Source organism: Pan troglodytes, chromosome 3 (genome assembly GCF_028858775.2).
Source record: "Pan troglodytes isolate AG18354 chromosome 3, NHGRI_mPanTro3-v2.0_pri, whole genome shotgun sequence".
NCBI lineage: Eukaryota > Metazoa > Chordata > Mammalia > Primates > Hominidae > Pan > Pan troglodytes.
The window spans coordinates 152,806,802-152,825,065 of record NC_072401.2 but is presented as its reverse complement, the minus strand read 5'-3'; the positions used below and the strand labels follow the sequence as shown (position 1 = coordinate 152,825,065).

Genomic DNA, 18,264 nt, shown 5'->3' with positions numbered 1-18,264 from the left:
TTTGTTGGATTAAATTGAAACTCTAAAGTCTTCTGATTTAATTTTTCTGATCTGAATTCCTTGCCTGGATCTACACAACTACTACCTGTTTGAATGGGTAGTATCTTACCTTGAAAAGTAGTTTTAATATTTGTCGAAGTTTATTTATCCCTTATAGATTAGAAAGGGAAGTCATATATTTACCTACCTCTTATACCAGGCTGAACGTGTTAAGAGCCACAAGAAAGTTATAGTTTATAGGGCCGGGCGTGGTGGCTCACGCCTGTAATCCCAGCACTTTGGGAGGCCGAGACCGGCAGATCACGAGGTCAGGAGATCGAGACCATCCTGGCTAACATGGTGAAACCCCGTCTCTACTAAAAATACAAAAAATTAGCCGGGCGTGGTGGCAGGCGCCTGTAGTCCAAGCTACTCGGGAGGCTGAGGCAGGAGAATGGCGTGAACCCGGGAGGCGCAGCCTGCAGTGAGCTGAGATCGCTCCGCTGCACTCCAGCCTGGTGGACAGAGCGAGACTCTGTCTCAAAAAAAAAAAAAAAAAAAAAAAAAAGAAAGTTATAGTTTATATGTTCCTGGCTTCAGGATGAAACAGAATTCGTTAAACTGGAGCAATTTGGAAAAGACTTCAGTTTCAGAGTAGTTGACATTGGATTATCATATCATGTGGGAAAACCAAGAACAAAACTGGAGATGGGCTATCATAAGAAGGAAGCTGTGGGCGGGGCGTGGTGGCTCACGCCTGTAATCCCAGCACTTTGGGAGGCCGAGGCGGGCGGATCACGAGGTCAGGAGATCGAGACCACCGTGAAACCCCGTCTCTACTAAAAATACAAAAAATTAGCCAGGCGTGGTGGCGGGCGCCTGTAGTCCCAGCTACTTGGGAGGCTGAGGCAGGAGAATGGTGTGAACCCGGGAGGCGGAGCTTGCAGTGAGCCGAGATCGCGCCACTGCACTCCAGCCTGGGTGACAGAGTGAGACTCCGTCTCAAAAAAAAAAAAAAAAAAAAGAAGGAAGCTGTGATATTGTTACCAGAAAGGGGTCCCCATATAGACCCCAAGACAGCACTGTTGGATCTCGTGCAAGAAAGAATTCAGGGCGAGTCTATAAAGTGAAAGCAAGTTTGAAGTTTGAGAAAGTGAAGAAACAAACGAATGGCTACTCCCTAGGCAGAGCAGCAGTTTGTGCTGCTCAGCTGTTAATACTTATGGTTATTTCTTGATTATATGCTACACAAGGGGTGGGTTATTCATGAGTTTTCCAGAAAGAGATGGGCGATTCCTGGAACGGAGGGTTCTTCCCCTTTTTAGACCATATAGGGTAACTTTCTGACATTGCCGTGGAATTTTAAAACTGTGGTACTGGTGGGAGTATCTTTTAGCATGCTAATGCATTATAATTAGCATGTAATGAGCAGCGAGGATAACCAAAGGTCACTTTCGTCGCCATCTTGATTTTGGTGGGTTTTGGCCAGCTTCCTATTTTATCAGCAAGGTCTGTGTGACATGTATCTTGTGTCAACCTCCTATCGCCTGTGACTTAGAATGCCTTAACCTCCTGGAAATGCAGCCCAGTAGGTTTCAGCCTCATTTACCCAGCCCCTATTCAAGATGGAGTCGCTCTGGTTCAAATGCCTCTGACAATATGCCTGGCTTGGCTAGGGCATAGAACTCTGTGAAGGGCGCTGATGTGTCATGCTCAACCCTGAAGGAACTGCATATCCCAGAATTAAGATCTACACTCTGTTCCAGGCATTTGTAAACACCTTCTCACTTTCTTTCTTTCTTTTTTTTTTTCCTTTGGCCTCTTGAACTTGGTAACACTACTCACTTTCAAGCCTTCGGTAATCTGGCTTTTCCTTTATCATTTCACTGGGACAGTACTCTTGAAGGTTACTTGTAATCACCAGAAAAACCAGTGGGCTTTGATTAGACCTCATCCTTCGTCTGTCTGCAGCACTCAACACTTTAATTTTCCTTCTTTCTTAAAACACTTTCCAGGCTGGGCATGGTGGCTTGCCTGTAATCTCAACACTTTGGGAAGCCAAGGTGGGTGGATTGCTTGAACCCAGGAGTTCGAGACCAGCCTGGGCAACATGGCAAAAACCCTATTTCTGCAAAAAATGAAAAAATTGTCTGGACTTGGTGCATGCACCTGTAATCCCAGCTACTTGGGAGGCTGAGGTGGGAGAATTGCTTGAGTGCAGGAGGCCAGGGTTTCAATGAGCCAAGATAGTGCCACTGCACTCCAACCTGGGTGACAGAGCAAGACTCTGTCAAAAAAAAAAAAAAAAAAAAAAAATCGGCTGGGTGTGGTGGCTCACACCTGTAATCCCAGCACTCTGGGAGGCCTAGGCGCGCAGATCAGTTAAGGTCAGGAGTTCAAGGCCAGCCTGGCCAACGTGGTGAAACCCCGTCTCTACTAAAAATACAAAAATTAACCAGGTGTGATGGTTCATCCCTGTAGTCCCAGCTACTTGGGAGACTGAGACAGGAGAATCGTTTGAACCCGGGAGGTGGAGGTTGCAGTGAACCAAGATCACGCCACTGCACTCCAAAGCTAGACTCCATTTCAAAAAAAAAACAAAACAAAACCAAAAAACGACCCTTTCTGATGGCACCTATACTCCCTCCTCTGGTCCCTTTTCATTGACAGAGAATTAAAAGGGGTTACAATCAAGATATGGCTGTCAATTGGAAATAGTGAGGTTCCAAAATAGGTCTTATATTTGGCTTTATCTTCTTTCATTTCAACACAAACTTTTATGGAAACACTGGATGTTTCTGCAAAGTACACAACATCCAGATGTTGTAAGGGGAAAAAAGACTCCTGGAATGTTCAGTCTTGTGGAGGAAAGAGATTGGTAAATAAGCAGTTAAAACTCAAAGAAGAATAAAGTGAGGGTGGATAAGAAGCATAAGTAGCATTCTGTGGCTGTGAAGAGGAAGGAGCAATTAAAATGACTTGAAGATTAGAATTGTTCATGTCTTTCTGTTTTTTGTTTTTGTTTTTTGAGACGTTGTTTCACTCTTGTCACCCAGGCTGGAGTGCAATGGCGCAATCTCAGCTCACTGCAACCTCCACCTCCCTGGCCTCAAGTGATCCACCCACCTTGGCTTCCAAAGTGCTGGGATTACAGGCGTGAGCCACTGTGTCCAGCCGAATTGTTCGTGTCTTTCTTAGTATGAAGGATGTATTGCCAATGCCCCATTGGTTAAGAAAAAACTAAGTAATAAAGTTTGTGTGATTCTTAAAGAAAAAATGTCTTCCTGCATTATTTGTTCATTATATTATGAACATTAAAAGTGCCTTTTTAAAGGATTGCTAAATCTGGGCCGGGCGTGGTGGCTCACGCCTGTAATCCCAGCACTTTGGGAGGTCGAGGTGGGTGGGTCACCTGAGGTCAGGAGTTCGAGACCAGCCTGGCCAACATGGTAAAACCTCGTCTCTATTAAAAATACAAGAATTAGCCAGGTGTGGTAGCAGCCTCCTGCAATCCCAGCTACTCGGGAGGCTGAGGCAGGAGAATCACTTGAACCCGGGAGGCGGAGGTTGCACTGAGCTGAGATTGTGCCACTGCACTCCAGCCTGGGAAACAAGAGGGAAACTCTGTCTTAAAAGAAATAAAAATAAGGCCAGGTGCGGTGGCTCATGCCTGTAATCCCAGCACTTTGGGAGGCTGAGCCAGGTGGATCACGAGGTCAGGAGTTCAAGACCAGCCTGGTTAAGATGGTGAAACCTCATCTCTAGTAAAAATACAAAAATTAACCAGGCATGGTGGCTGGTGCCTGTAATCCCAGCTACTCAGGAGGCTGAGGCAGAGAATTGCTTGAACCTGGGAGGCAGAGGTTGCAGTAAGCCAAGATCGCGCCACTGCACTCCAGTCTGGGTGACAGAGCGAGACTGTCTCAAAAAACAAAACAAAAAAAAAGGATTGCCAAATTTAATGGTCATCGTTAATTGATCCTCAGAACAATCCTCTTTGGTAGGTATTATTAGCTGTGTTTCATAGGTGAAAAAAGTGAGATTCAGAGGAATTAAGTAAAGAATATAGGAAATGGCTGTAAAATAGAATTCAACTTCCCTTTCTCTTATTATTTGAAATGAATTCTTTCGGAAACTAGCGGTGAAGGTTTATTTAAGTATACTCCTTTTGGTTTCTACTAAATAGGGAACCTAAATTATAGCACTTAAACTGAATGGACTCACAGGCCCCTGGATGCGGTACATTTTTTTTTTTTTTTTTTTTTTTTTTGAGGCAGAGTCTTGCTCTGTTGCCAGGCTGGAGTGCAGTGGTGTGATCTTGGCTGACTGCAACCTCCACCTCCCAAGTTCAAGCAATTCTCCTGTCTCAGCCTCCCGAGTAGCTGGGATTACAGGCATGCGCCACCATGCCTGGCTAATTTTGTATTTTTAGTAGAGACGGGGTTTCTCCATGTCGGTCAGGCTGGTCTCAAACTCCCGACCTCCGGTGATCCGCCCGCCTTGGCCTCCCAAAGTGCTGGGATTACAGGCATGAGCCACTGTGCCTGGCCATCTTTCTCTTTTCTTTCTTTTCCTTTCTCTCTTTCTTTCTTTTTTTAATTTAAACTGGGGTAATTTGTCATCTTCAGGCAGTTGAACCAGTCTGATGGGTATGCCTCCCACTTCCCCCATCAGAAACTGGCTTGATATCTTACTGTTCATTGGCTGATGGTTAGAGCTGGATCGACAGGTGCAGCAGTGGGAAAAAAAAAAAAAAAAGCTTTGCAAACTCCACAAAGAGATTTTGTAAATAGAAATGAAGGCTGTGTAAACAAAGTACCTGTACTGTCTCTAGTTTCCATGGCACACTGAACCAAGCACAAAGGGACCACAGTAGACAGCCTGCAATCCACAAACAGTCTTTTTATAGGGTGGAGTGGGGCGGGAAAGATTTCTGGCTTCTGTTTTTGTCTAAAAAATCTACTGACCAAAACTTCTGATTCCAATAGCTCACATGTAGGAATCCTGAAGAATTTTCAGTGATTAAAAAAAAGTGAGCAAGACATAAGTAAGAACTCAGTTCTCTACAAAGGAAGTCAGAATAATTATTTGTTGATACTAGAGCAAAAGGATTTTATAAGATTGGAAATGGAGTGCAGTTTGTAGTCTATGAGCAGTTGTGGGAGTGCTAGAGGAGGGTCTAGGGTGTTGGGGTGGTGCATTCTGCAGAATGGAGTTCAGTAACTTCTTCTCGCTAGATGTGGTATGAACTTTGCTTATCCTTCTCTCTTTTCATTACCTACAAAAAAAGTGGCAGAGAGGAAGTAGGCAACAGTGGTAACTGAGCAGGCAGAGCTGGAGTTTGTACCAGTTTGTAATGTTTAGTTCTAGATTCTTTTTTGATATATTTTGAAAGATTAGTACTTATTATGTGATTTGAAAGAGTTGCATCAGAGATCTGATTCTGAAATAAAACCAATATTTTTGATTCATAGAAACTAATGGTCTGAGTGAGCAGAGAAGAAACCGTTGTCAAGAGTTCCCTCTTTTGATCCAAGAAATTAATGGAATTTGCGACTGAATCAAAGATTATGTGGACATTCCAAAGGCTAACCAGATTAGCTGGCAAATAGAACACTTAACAGATAAATTGATTGGATTTTTTTTTTTTTTTAGATAGAGTCTCGCTCTGCTGCCCAGGCTGGAGTGCAGTGGCACGATTTTAGCTCACTGCAAACTCCGCCTCCCGGGTTCAAGCGATTCTCCTGCCTCAGGCTCTCGAGTAGCTGGGACTACAGGCATGCGCCACGACGCTGGCTAATTTTTGTATTTTTAGTAGAGATGGGGTTTCACCATGTTGGCCAGGCTGGTCTCGAACTCCTGACCTCAAGTGATCCACCTGCCTTGGCCTTTCAAAGTGCTGGGATTATAGGTGTAAGCCACCGCGCCCAGTCTAGAAAAACTTTTATAATTTTTTTCAAAAAATGTAAAATACAGCTGGGCATGGTGGCTCATGCCTATAATCCCAGCACTTTGGGAGGCTTAGGCAGGCAGATTACTTGAGTTCAAGAGTTCAAGACCAGCCTGGCCAACATGGCAAAACCCCGTCTCCACTAAACATACAAAAAATTAGTCGGGCATGGTAGCAGTCACCTGTAATCACAGCTACTTGGGAGGCTGAGGCTGAGGCAGGAGAATCGCTTGAACCCGAGAGGCGGAGGTTGCAGTGAGCAGAGATCGTGCCATTGCACTCCAGCCTGGGTGACGAGAGTGAAACTCCGTCTCAAAAAAAAAAAAAAAAGAGTAAAATACGGTCATGCCTTAATTATTCTAATAATTAAGCAATAATTGCTTTTGGAGTATCATGGTAAGTGCTTTACCTGTAATCCTCACCATGGGTATTCTTAGTATAGACTTTTTTTCCTTTTTTGGGGGGTGCGGGGACAGGGTCTTGCTCTGTCATCCAGGCTGGAGTGCAGTGGTGCCATCTCAACTCATTACAGCCTCAGCCTCCTGGGCTCAAGTGATCTTCCCACCTCACCCTCCCAAGCAGCTGGGACTACAGGTGTGCATCACCATGAGTGGCTAATTTTTGTATTTATTTTAAAGACGGGGTCTCCCTATGTTGCCCTAGCTGGTCTTGAACTCTTGAACTCAAGTGATCTGCCCACCTCAACCTCTCAAAGTGCTGGAATTATAAGTGTGAGCCACCATGCCTGGCACTCTTAGTATAGTTGTTTTATAGGTGAGGAAACTGAAACTTCAATAATTTGTTCAATAATTTCTCATAAATACACAGCCAGTAGGTCATGGTAGTAGCACCAGATGTGTTAGGTGCTAAAGGCTATGCTGGTAACTAGTACATAATTTTATGATGTTTATAATAGCAAAACATCAGGAAAAAACTTGAATTTAAATAACAGAAGATTGCTTAAATTGATTTATTATGGTTTAGTCATATATTAATATTCAGTTATTATATTATATACAATTAATATTTAAACACAAGTGGCCACGCAGTGTCTCACGCCTATAATCTTAGCACTTTGGGAGTCCAAGGCAGGTGGGTCACTTGAGGTCAAGGGTTCGAGACCAGCCTGGCCAACATGGCGAAACCTCGTCTCTACTAAAAATTCAAAAATTTAGCTGGGTGTGGTGATGGGTGCTTGTAGTCCCAGCTACTCAGGAGGCTGAGGCAGGAGAATCACTTGAACCTGGGAGGCAAAGGTTGCAGTGAGCCAAGATTGCACCACTGCACTCCAGCCTGAGCGACAGAGCAAGACTCCATCTCAAAAAACAAAACAAAACAAAACAAAGAACCAAAAAAACCCCAAAATTCCACAAGTGACATGGAAAATGTTAATGATATATTTTTACGTGAAAAAAAGCAGGGCACAGTATGTTTGGCATAATCTCAATTCTGTAATCCACATCCATTTAGTGGGAAGACAAACATACAGCAAATGAGTGTTGCAATTATGGGTGGTTTTTTTTTTTTTTTTTTTTTTGAGACGGAGTCTCACTCTGTCGCCCAGGCTGGAGTGCAGTGGCGCCATCTCAGCTCACTGCAACCTCCACTTTCCAGGTTTAAGTGATTCTCCTGCCTCAGCCTCCTGAGTAGCTGAGACTACGGGTGCGCACCACTGTGCCCAGCTAATTTTTTTTTTCTTTTGTTTAGAGATGGGGTTTTACCATGTTGGCCAGGCTGGTCTCAAACTCCTGACCTCGTGATCTGCCTACCTCTGCCTCCCAACATGCTGGGATTACAGGCGTGAACCACCGCGCCCGGCCCCTTGGGTGTGTTTTTTTCTTTCATTTTTGAGCTTTTCTACATTTCCCAAACTTCCTTCAATTAACACGCATTACTTTTGCAATTATGTAAGATCTCTCAATGTTATTTAAAGCAGAGGTAAGAAATATAGTTAAGGGAAATAAATGTACCGTCATCAATTTCCTGACATATAACGAACATTTTGTGGGGAAAGGTGGAGGGGAAAACAGCATGTGAATGTCGCTGTAGCACAAATACATGCTCTTTCCCAGGTGCAGTCACCAGTACAGATATGTCTCATAACTTTCCATTAGCAATTATCATACTAACCAGGGGCATGAGTAAGCACAATCACATCCTGATCATTTTCCTCCTTCTTGAGTCACTTTCCTCCCCTGGCTTCCCTAACTCCACATTCCTATTTTCTGTTTACCACATTGGCCTCTCCTTTCTCAGTCTCCTAGTTCCTTCTCCTCTAAGCACCCCTATTTACCTTTCAAAGAGCCCCAGGCTTGGTCTTGAGTCTCCTCTACCATCTAACACAGAGAAAAAGAAAATTAAAATGCCTCCCAGAGCCTGGCCAATGGCAAGCAAGTGAAGCTACTCATTGATTTCACTGCTAGTCCTCTTCTAGCTCAACTCCCGTCAGGAACACCTCAGTCACGGGTGTATTCTCCCCACTTGCTCAAGTCAAAAACCTAGAAGCCATCTTTTGTTTCTCCCTTTTCACTCTTCCTCACTCCCTCATGTCCAAAACAGTAACAAATCCCGTTGGTGCTCTTTACTTTTCTTTCTTTCTTTTTTTCTTTCTTCTTTTTTTTTTGGTAGAGATGGGGTTTTCAAAATATACCTTTTTTTTTTTTTTTTTTTTTTTGAGACAGGGTCTCGCTCTGTTGCCCAGCCTTGAGTGCAGTGGCACCATCTTGGCTGACTGCAGCCTCGACCTCCTGGGTTCAAGTGATTCTCCCACCTCAGCCTCCTGAGTAGCTGGGACTACCGGCTGGCGCCATCACAGCTGGCTAATTTTTGTATTTTTTTTGTAGAGACAGGGGTTTCTCCATGTTGCCCAGGCTGGTCTTGAACTCGTGAATTCAAGTGATCTGCCCACCTCTGCCTCCCAAATTGCTGAGATTACAGGTGTGAGCCCCAGCGCCCGGCAAAATATATCTTGAATCCTTTTCTTTTTCTTTTCAGCCTCCACCTTGCTTAGACTATTTAAGTGTTGTCCTAAATGGTCTCTTTGCTTTTATTCTTGCCTGGTCACCATCTGTTCTTCACACACAGCCAGCCAGTTGCACTCATCTCTGCATTTGGAATTGAAACCTTAGGGGATATGGCTGTGGTCTTCTTTCATTCTTCCTATTGCAAGGTTAATATTTACCTAGCTTGCTGAATTATCACAATTCCAAATTAAATTAGTAGTACCAAAAAAACAGTGAATTCACTTTGGTTTCCAAATATTTAATAGTCAAATGTTTGGGAACATAAAAAAAAACAAAAAGGAAAAGAACAGTAATATTAATTTGCTCAATTGTTCTGTTCACCTTGTATGCCACCACCTTGGTTAATTGGTTAATAATGGCTGAGGGTGAATTAGAAAAAGAGGAAAATTACATTCTTTTTTTTTTTTTTGGAGATGGAGTTTAGCTCTTGTTGCCCAGGCTGGAGTGCAATGGCGCGATCTCGGCTCACTGCAACCTCCGCCTCCCAGATTCAAGCAATTCTCTTGTCTCTGCCTCCTGAGTAGCTGGGATTGCAGGCACATGCCACCACGCCCGGCTAATTTTTGTAATTTTAGTGCAGACGGCATTTCATCATATTGGTCAGGCTAGTCTCGAACTCCTGACCTCAGGTGATCTGCCTTCCTCAGCCTCCCAAAGTGCTGGGATTACAGGCGTGAGCCACCGCACCCAGCCTATATTCTTTTCTTAATTCTCACCCATCTGTAAAGAACACAACACAAAGGCTGAATGTAATAAATGTGTACTATAGTCTGGAGGTGGCTTACCAAACTTGTTTCCATTTAAGTTAGTCTTACCTCATTTTTCCAGGGCCTCAATTCAATAGATTTTTTCTCTCTCTCTTTTTGTCTTCCAAGCTTCTACGATTATGACTCATGGAACTAAAACTAGATTAGTACTGCTATGTGTTACTTTCTGTATTAGATTTTTCTCAACTAGTTAAAATGACATAAGCGAAATATATATTTTTTAAAGCTTAAACACTAAGTAAAATGTTCTAACAACCTATTTTAAAAGGTTTAATTTAGCAGAGGAATAAAGACCTTCTAATTTTACTGTACAACATAATATAGTTTTTTCTGTAGTTGCTGATCACGGAACTTCCATTAATCTCATTTAGATTCTGGAAATTAGAGTACATTTTCCTAAATGATAATTTCTTGTTTACTAACCACATCTTTTTTCTTCATTTTTTTTTGCGGCAGAGTCTTGCTGTGTCACCCAGGCTGTAGTGCAGTGGCGAGATCTCAGCTCACTGCGGCCTCCGCCTCCTGGCTTCTAGTGATTCTTGTGTCTCAGCCTCATGAGTAGCTGGGATTACCGGGGTGCGCCACCATGCCTGGATAATTTTATTTTATTTTATTTTATTTATTTTTTTGAGATGGAATCTCACTCTGTCGCTCAGACTGAAGTGCAGCAACCCGATCTCGGCTCACTGCAACCTCCGCCTCCTGGGTTCAAGTGATTCTCCTGCCTCAGCCTGCCGAGTAGCTAGGATTATAGGTGTGTGCCACCACACCTAGCTAATTTTTGTATTTTTAGTAGAGATGAGGTTTTACCACATTGGCCAGGCTGGTCTCGAATTCCTGACCTCAGGTAGATCCGTCCACCTCTGCCTGCCAAAGTGTTGGGATTACAGGCGTGAGCCACTGCCCCCAGCCCCAGCTAATTTTTGGATTTGTAGTAGAGACAGGGTTTCACCATGTTGGCCAGGCTGGTCTTGAACTCGTGACCTCAAGTGATCCATCTATATTGGCCTCCCAAAATGCTGGGATTACAAACGTGAGCCTCCGTGCCCAGCTTACTAACCACATTTGATTTAGAAATAAACTATGGCTGGGTGCAGTGGCTCACGCCTGTAATCTTAGCACTTTGGGCAGCTGAGGCAGGCGGATCACCTGAGGTCAGGAGTTCAAGACCAGCGTGGCCAACATGGTCACGCTGTCTCTATTAAAATACAAGAATTAGCCGGGCATGATGGTGGGTGCCTGTAATCTCAGCTACTCAGAGGCTGAGATGGTCAACCCTGTCTCTATTAAAATACAAGAATTAGCCAGGCATGATGGTGGGTGCCTGTAATCCCAGCTACTCAGAGGCTGAGATAGGAGAATCACTTGAATCTGGGAGACGGTGGTTGCAGTGAGCCGAGATCACACTACTGCACTCCAGCCTGGGCGGCTGAGCAAGACTCCATCTCAAAAAAAAAAAAAAAAAAAAAAAAAGAATTACCTAGAAAGCTATAAAAAAAAACACTGATATCTCTGATATCTGTCTGGGTCCCACTTGAGATTCTGATGTGATTGGCTTGGGTATTAACATTTATTTATTTATTTATTTATTTTCTTTTAACAAATGGTTTATTGATGTTATAATGAATTACAAAATATTAGTATCTAATTCTATACTTTATGGCCACCCCATAGGATGAATCTTTGGAACAGAAAAAAAAAAAAATAAAGATTTTGTTATCCCATAATCATAAAGCTGTTATACTCAGCCCAGGCACAGCTAGTATAACATTCTGCTCAACCCCACAGGCTCCATTCCCTTTAACACTTATTTATGTTTGGGTCACTCATAGTAGTGAAACACTGTCAGTATCAATAGTTAGCAGCACTTTCAAAATACATTTTATTGTCCTGAATAGAAACCTTAACTATTCAATTTGTCCAGTAATTCCAAACGGTCTTATTACTTCTATACATAAGATATGATCTTACAACATTTATGTAGCTAAATACTTATACTTCCCATGCTTTTTGAGGATTCCCACACTGTACTTGCTTTCTTTTTTTTTTTTTTTTTTTGAGAGACGGAGTCTCACTCTGTTGCCCAGGCTGGAGTGCAGTGGTGCAATCTCGGCTCACTGCAAGCTCCGCCTCCTGGGTTCACGCCATTCTCCTGCCTCAGCCTCCCGAGTAGCTGGGACTACAGGCAGCTGCCACCACGCCCAGCTAATTTTTTTGTATTTTTAGTAGAGACGGAGTTTCACCATGTTAGCCAGGATAGTCTCGGTCTTCTGACGTCGTGATCCTCCTGCTTCAGCCTCCCAAAGTGCTGGGATAACAGGCGTGAGCCACCATGCCCGGCTGTACTTGCTTTCTTGTGAAGGGCTTGAGACATGTGCAGAGACACCTTAAATGTGTAGGTGACCTTCCTTTTGAAAGGCAGAGGAGGGCCTCTTCGTGAACTCTTTCTACTCATTTGTTTTCCTATCAGTTCGCCATTTCAGCTAGAAAAGATGCTGCAAGCTACCTCAGCTAGCTTCTAATTTGGACACATCACCAATACTACACACACAATTGAATGAATGACCACTTCTTCCTGGTTCTCCCACTGGGCAGGGTCGATATGCTTCTTTGGACTGAATAGGTGTGATCTTGTTCGAGAAAAGTGTGTAAATGTAGGGTCAGATTTTGTTCGTCTCCATCCCAGAAAATTGGTGGAGCACTCCTTAGCTTTTGTATAATTCAATGACTGGCTTTGCCATGTCTTTGTACTGTCTTAGCCTGGCAGCAACTGCTTCAGGTTTATCATCCTCCTGCTGGACTAATGGTTCACCAGTACATCAATACCATGAACATGAGGTGGATTGAAGTCCAGGTTATATACCCTTCTGCTAGGAGGGTGAATCCAACGGCGGCTGAGACGATCTTTAAGTGTTTCAAATGGAATGTTCAAACTGATCACTAGATCCACTTCACAGATTTTGTCCAGGGCTTCGGCTTGTCCTAATGTCCTAGGAAAACCATCGAGGAGCCAGTGCTGGCCACACCTATTCTCCAACTCAGACATCATTAGGTGTGTAATCACATGGTCTGGAACGAAAAGACTTTTCTCTATATACTGCTTTGCCATCTCACCAACTTCTGTGCTCAGGATCTTCTTGGTAAATGATTCCAAGACTTCCATGTGCATTATGTTGGTGCTGCACCTATCAGGTATTAGCATTTATAAACTGTATCAAGTGAGGCTTAAGGTTCCAGGTGAATCTAATGACTGAAGATTAAGACCCACTGAATTGGGGAATTACAGCTTCAAGATGTCATTTTCTATATTTGAGCCTGGCTGCATGTATGACAAAGGTGACCAAATGCTTTTCTAGGACTGTGTCACACCAGTTTCCTAGGACTGTGTGCCACACACAGCAACATGAATCTTCCAAATACGTTTATTTGCTTAACAGTTAAATAATACTTACACACAGCTCCTCACTAAAGATAGTGTGATATCTATGGGGAGATATTTTTCTTAATCTTTGGTTTCTCAACATTCTTAGGAAAAGGCCTAAAACTAAGCCCCTTTCTGGAATGAAAATATGTTAATCATCTCATCCCACACAATTTTTCATCTTTAAAATCCAAATTATAGAATAACGTAAACACTGCACTCCATCAGTTCTATATAATGGATGATTCTACCCAAATATATAGTGGGGGTTGGGTAGCTGCTAGTAATTTTCTTTTTTTGAGACGGAGTTTCGCTCTTGTTGCCCAGGCTAGAGTGCAATGGCGCGATCTCGGCTCACCACAACCTCCACCTCCCAGGTTCAAGCGATTCTCCTGCCTCAGCCTCCTGAGTAGCTGGGATTAAAGGCATGCGCCACCACACCCGGCTGATTTTTTGTATTTTTAGTAGAGACAGGGTTTCTCCATGTTGGTCAGGCCGGTCTTGAACTCCCGACCTCAGATGATCTGCCCGCCTTGACCCCCCAAAGTGCTGGGATTACAGGCATGAGCCACCCCGACTGTCTGGGATTTTCTTAAGAGGCTAGTGAAATCCTGTTACGTTATTGATTGAAATCCTCTAAAGGCAGCAGGTTGCCTTCAGGGTAGAGTCCAGTCTGAAAGTCCAAAGCCAGGTTTACAGTGGTCCATCCCACCTCTCTAGTCTCTTCTCTCTTTTTTTTTTTTTTTTTAGACAGGGTCTCATTGTGTCACACAGGCTGGAGTGCAGTGGCACCTTCATGGCTCACTGCAGCCTAGACTTCCCAGGCTTAAGCCATCCTCCCACCTCAGCCTCTCCAGTACCCAGTAGCTGGGACTACAGACACGTGACCCCGTGCTGGGCTTTTTTTTTTTTTTTAAGACAGGGTTTTGCCATGTTGCCCAGGCTGTCCTGGCTTCAAGCCATCTGCCCACCTCAGCCTCTCAAAGTGCTTAGATTACAGGCATGAGCCACCTCGTCTGGCCTCTAGCTTCATCTCTAGTCAAGTCCCATTAACAACCTACTTGCCGTTCCCAGACTCACCATTTTTTTTTCCTTTTCTGTTTTTTGAAAACAAAATTTTTTTTTTTTTTTAGCTGGAGTCTCACTCTGTCACCCAGGCTGGAGTGCAGTGGTGAGATCTTCGCTCACTGCAACCTCTGCCTACTAGGTTCAAGCAATTCTCCTGCCTCAGACTCCCTAGTAGCTGGGATTACAGGCACCTGCCACCACGCCCTACTAATTTTTGTATTTTTAGTAGAGCTGGGGTTTCACCCCGTTGGCCAGGCTGGTCTTGAACTCCTGACCTCAGGTGACTCACCCACCTTGTCCTCCCAAAGTGCTGGGATTACAAGTGTGAGCCACTGCGTCTGGCCCAATTTTTTTTTTTTTTTTTTTTGAGATGGAGTTTTGCTCTTGTTGCCCAGGCTGGAGTGCAATGGCGCAATCTCGGCTCACCTCAACCTCTGCCTCCTGCGTTCAAGCGATTCTCCTGCCTCAGCCTCCGTCCTGGGATTACAGGCATGCGCCACCACACCTGGCTAGTTTTGTATTTTTAGTAGAGATAGGCCTTCTCCATATTGATCAGGCTGGTCTCAAACTCCTGACGTCAGGTGATCCGCCCGTCTCAGCCTCCCAAAGTGCTGGGATTACAGGTGTGAGCCACCGCGCCTGGCCCCCAAAATTTTAAAAAATAAATAAACTAGATCAGAGGGCCCCCCACATCCACCGACACCATGAGGCAGAGGGCGGGGGCAGAGATGTTGGGCTAGATTCTGTACCCCTGCCTCCCACGCACCACCTCCCACGGGCGGGGAGGAGAGACCAGGGGGCCCGAAGGAAGGCAGAATGAGAAGAGCGGTCCCATTTGCCATGAGTGTCTGTTTCTCAGCTGTGGCGGCCCAGGCCCAGCTGGGGAGTGATCACTCACCATTTTCATGTAACAATTATAATTTTGGCATGGGCACTTAATTATGCTAACATAATTTTTGTTGTTGTTGTTTGTTTTTCTTTTTTTTGAGACAGTCTCGCTCTGTCGCCCAGGCTGGAGTGCAGAGGTGCGATCTTGGCTCACTGCAACCTCCGTCTCCTGGGTTCAAGCCATTCTCCTGTCTCATCCTCCCGAGTAGCTGGGATTACAGTAGCCCGCCACCACACCCTGCTAATTTTTGTATTTTTAGTAGAAATGGGGTTTCGCCATGTTGGCCAGGCTGGTCTTGAACACCTGACCTCGTGATCTGCTGGCCTCAGCATCCCAAAGTATTGGGATTACAGGTGTGAGCCAGCGTGCCCAGCCACATAATTTTCATTCATTAAAAAAACCAAGTATTCAGGATGATCTGTTTTCGGCAGCCTATTGTGTGAGCACAGGGTCAGTTCCATTTCTCCTTTGCACAAGGGTAAAAAACATTATGCTGAGCTTTTAAGTAATCACGATACTATTTAATGTCATGGGATCACAGTCACCCAAACTCAGGTTCTTTATACATAAAAAGTGCCTATAGGCTGGTGTGGCGACTTACACAGTTCCAAGCACTTTGGGAAGCCGCAGTGGGAGGATCGCTTGAGACCAGGAGTTTGAGACCACCCTGAGCAGCACAGCAAGACTCTCGCCTCTAATGGGAGGGCGGGGGGAGGGAAGAGTATCTATAAAGAGAGTGTGGCTGGGCCCAGTGGCTCATCCCTGTAATTCCAGCACTTTGGGAGGCAGAGGCAGGCAGATCACTTGAGGTCAGGAGTTCGAGACCAGCCTGGCCAACGTAATGAAACCCCGTCTCTGCTAAAAATACAAAAAAAATTAGCTGGGCATGGTGGCGCCCACCTGTAATCCCAGCTACTCAGGAGGCTGAGGCATGAGATTTGCTTTAACCCGGGAGGTGGAGGTTGCAATGAGCTGAGATTGCGCCACTGAACTCCAGCCTGGGCAACCAAGGGAGACTGTCTCAAAAGTAAATAAATAAAATAAAAAAATAAAGAGTGTAACCTAAGTGGGGGTGATAGCATGCATTTTTCAACACATATAAACAAAGCAACCCTTTTAATGCTCTATAGTTCTATCTAGAAGAACAACCTAATTATTTAAGAGTCATAGCTGAATTCAGTTGTCTTCTAAGGTTAAAATGTCCAACCATTCTGGAGACTTCCTATCCTGGAATAACCTTCCCCAAATTTTTCATCTGGCTTATTCCTAGTTATTCTTTAAAATTCAAGTCTGGTATCACCTTCTCTTGGAAGTCTCTCTTTTAGGTTTTCATAGGCTTAACATACTGAATTGAGTCCTTAAGGCAGGGACTGAATGTTTTACTTCTTAACCTAAATGTCTAATGCAATGCCTGGTACATTAGAATGCTAAACAAATGTTTTTGGAATGACTTAAGTTAATGCGTGAATTTCTTTTTGCTTTAAATATTTTTTGGTCCTATTTTGTACCACATTATCAATGGCACATGACTTGAAGAAGAGTCCCTTTATTTATTTAGAGACAGTCTTGCTGTGTCGCCCAGACTGGAGTGCAGTGGCACAATCTTGGCTCACCGCAACATCCGCCTCCCCGGTTCAAGTGGTTCTCCTGCCTCAGCCTCCCGAGTAGCTGGGATTACAGGCGTGTGCCACTACACATGGCTAATTTTTGTATTTTTAGTAGAGATGGAGTTTCACCATGTTGGCCGGGCTGAGTCCCTTGATTGAATATGTCATGAAACTTTTCCATGTCCATTAACTACCTCCAATGCCCACTGTATGGAAGAACCAGAATGTACAACTTCTCTTTGTGTGTATTAGACATTTAGATCGTTTCTAAGTTTTTGAAATTATAAATAATTCTAAAATGAAAATGATTTTAACTGTACCTTTGAGCTACCTGGTTACGCCTGGGATATATCCTTAAGAGTGGAAGTGCAGTGTATTAATGCCTCTCAGTGATGTTGTACATTTGCAGTAAATAAGAGTGTACATTTCCCCTTTGGCAACACTGGATACTATAAATATTTGCAATGAGAAAGGCAACAATATTATCTCAAACTATCTTAATTTACATTCCTTTATTAGTGGAGTTGAGCTTGTATATATTTCTTAGCAAAGAAAATCATATGGAGTTTCTGTAAGGAAATGGATATTTCCTTTAATAAAATTAAACCCAGGTCTTCTCAGCAACAAAGGGAAAAACCTCCTTGGAAAATTCCTTGTGGACCTTATAACCCCAAATGTGATCCCACAAAATTCCCCTTTCCCTTGAAAATCTCTGGCTAAATACGGGGGTATCACCTCACCCTCTTTAACATGCAGGCCCAATTATGGGTACTCTGGATTTCAGCATAGCTGTGACCAGGCTGGAACATTTTAAAAGTTTTTACTCTGAACAAACAAAAGGAATATGGTCCCCCCCTGACCCCCCCCCCCCCCCCAAAAAGTAATATGGTCAGGAATAAAACTAGATAATCTCTTTCACCTGATGTTTTGGCTTTATGTCTCTTCTATATAGAAACAACCCAAGACTCTGTGTAGGTTAACTAGACCCATGTTCAATTCTGCACCCCCAACAGCTAGCGCTGTTGTTATCTGAAGGCTGGAATATTCAAGATGGCTTACTCATGTAATGGCAGGTAGTTGGTGCTGGTTGTTGGCTGGGAATTCAGCTGGGGCTGTTAACTGATGGGTCTCAGTTGTTCTCCATGTGGCTTCTCCAAGTAGATTGGATTCCAAGAGGGAATGTTCCAAGCATGCTACCACATGGCAGAAGTTATCTTTCTCTTTTTACTTAGAGTACTGGTAAGCAATTTAGCATTCAAACCCCAGAGAATGAGGGCTAGGAAAAGTAATCTCCTTTCCTGTCTGCTTGAAGTCAACATCCTGGTGTCTCATTTCTTGTGTGAACTCCTACCTCTATCCTGATGATGGAAATGGAAACCTACCACTTTAAAGGGATGGAGTGACCTCTCAGAGACCTCAACTGCACAAGCCATTCAGAACTTAGCTGATAAATGCCAACAGTCATTCTAGTGACATGCACTTATATAAATTGCAAAGGTAGGGTGGTGTGGTGGTGCAACATTTCATTGCAGTCTAATGGTACTATCTTACTATCATAAG

At 43.9% G+C, this 18,264-nt stretch overlaps 1 pseudogene; it reads right to left on the bottom strand.

Annotated features, from left to right (window-relative positions):
* Positions 1–12,226: 12,226 nt before the first annotated feature.
* On the bottom strand, positions 12,227–12,840 carry LOC461535 (adenylate kinase 4, mitochondrial-like; annotated as a pseudogene).
* Between the last annotated feature and the right edge of the window lie 5,424 nt (positions 12,841–18,264).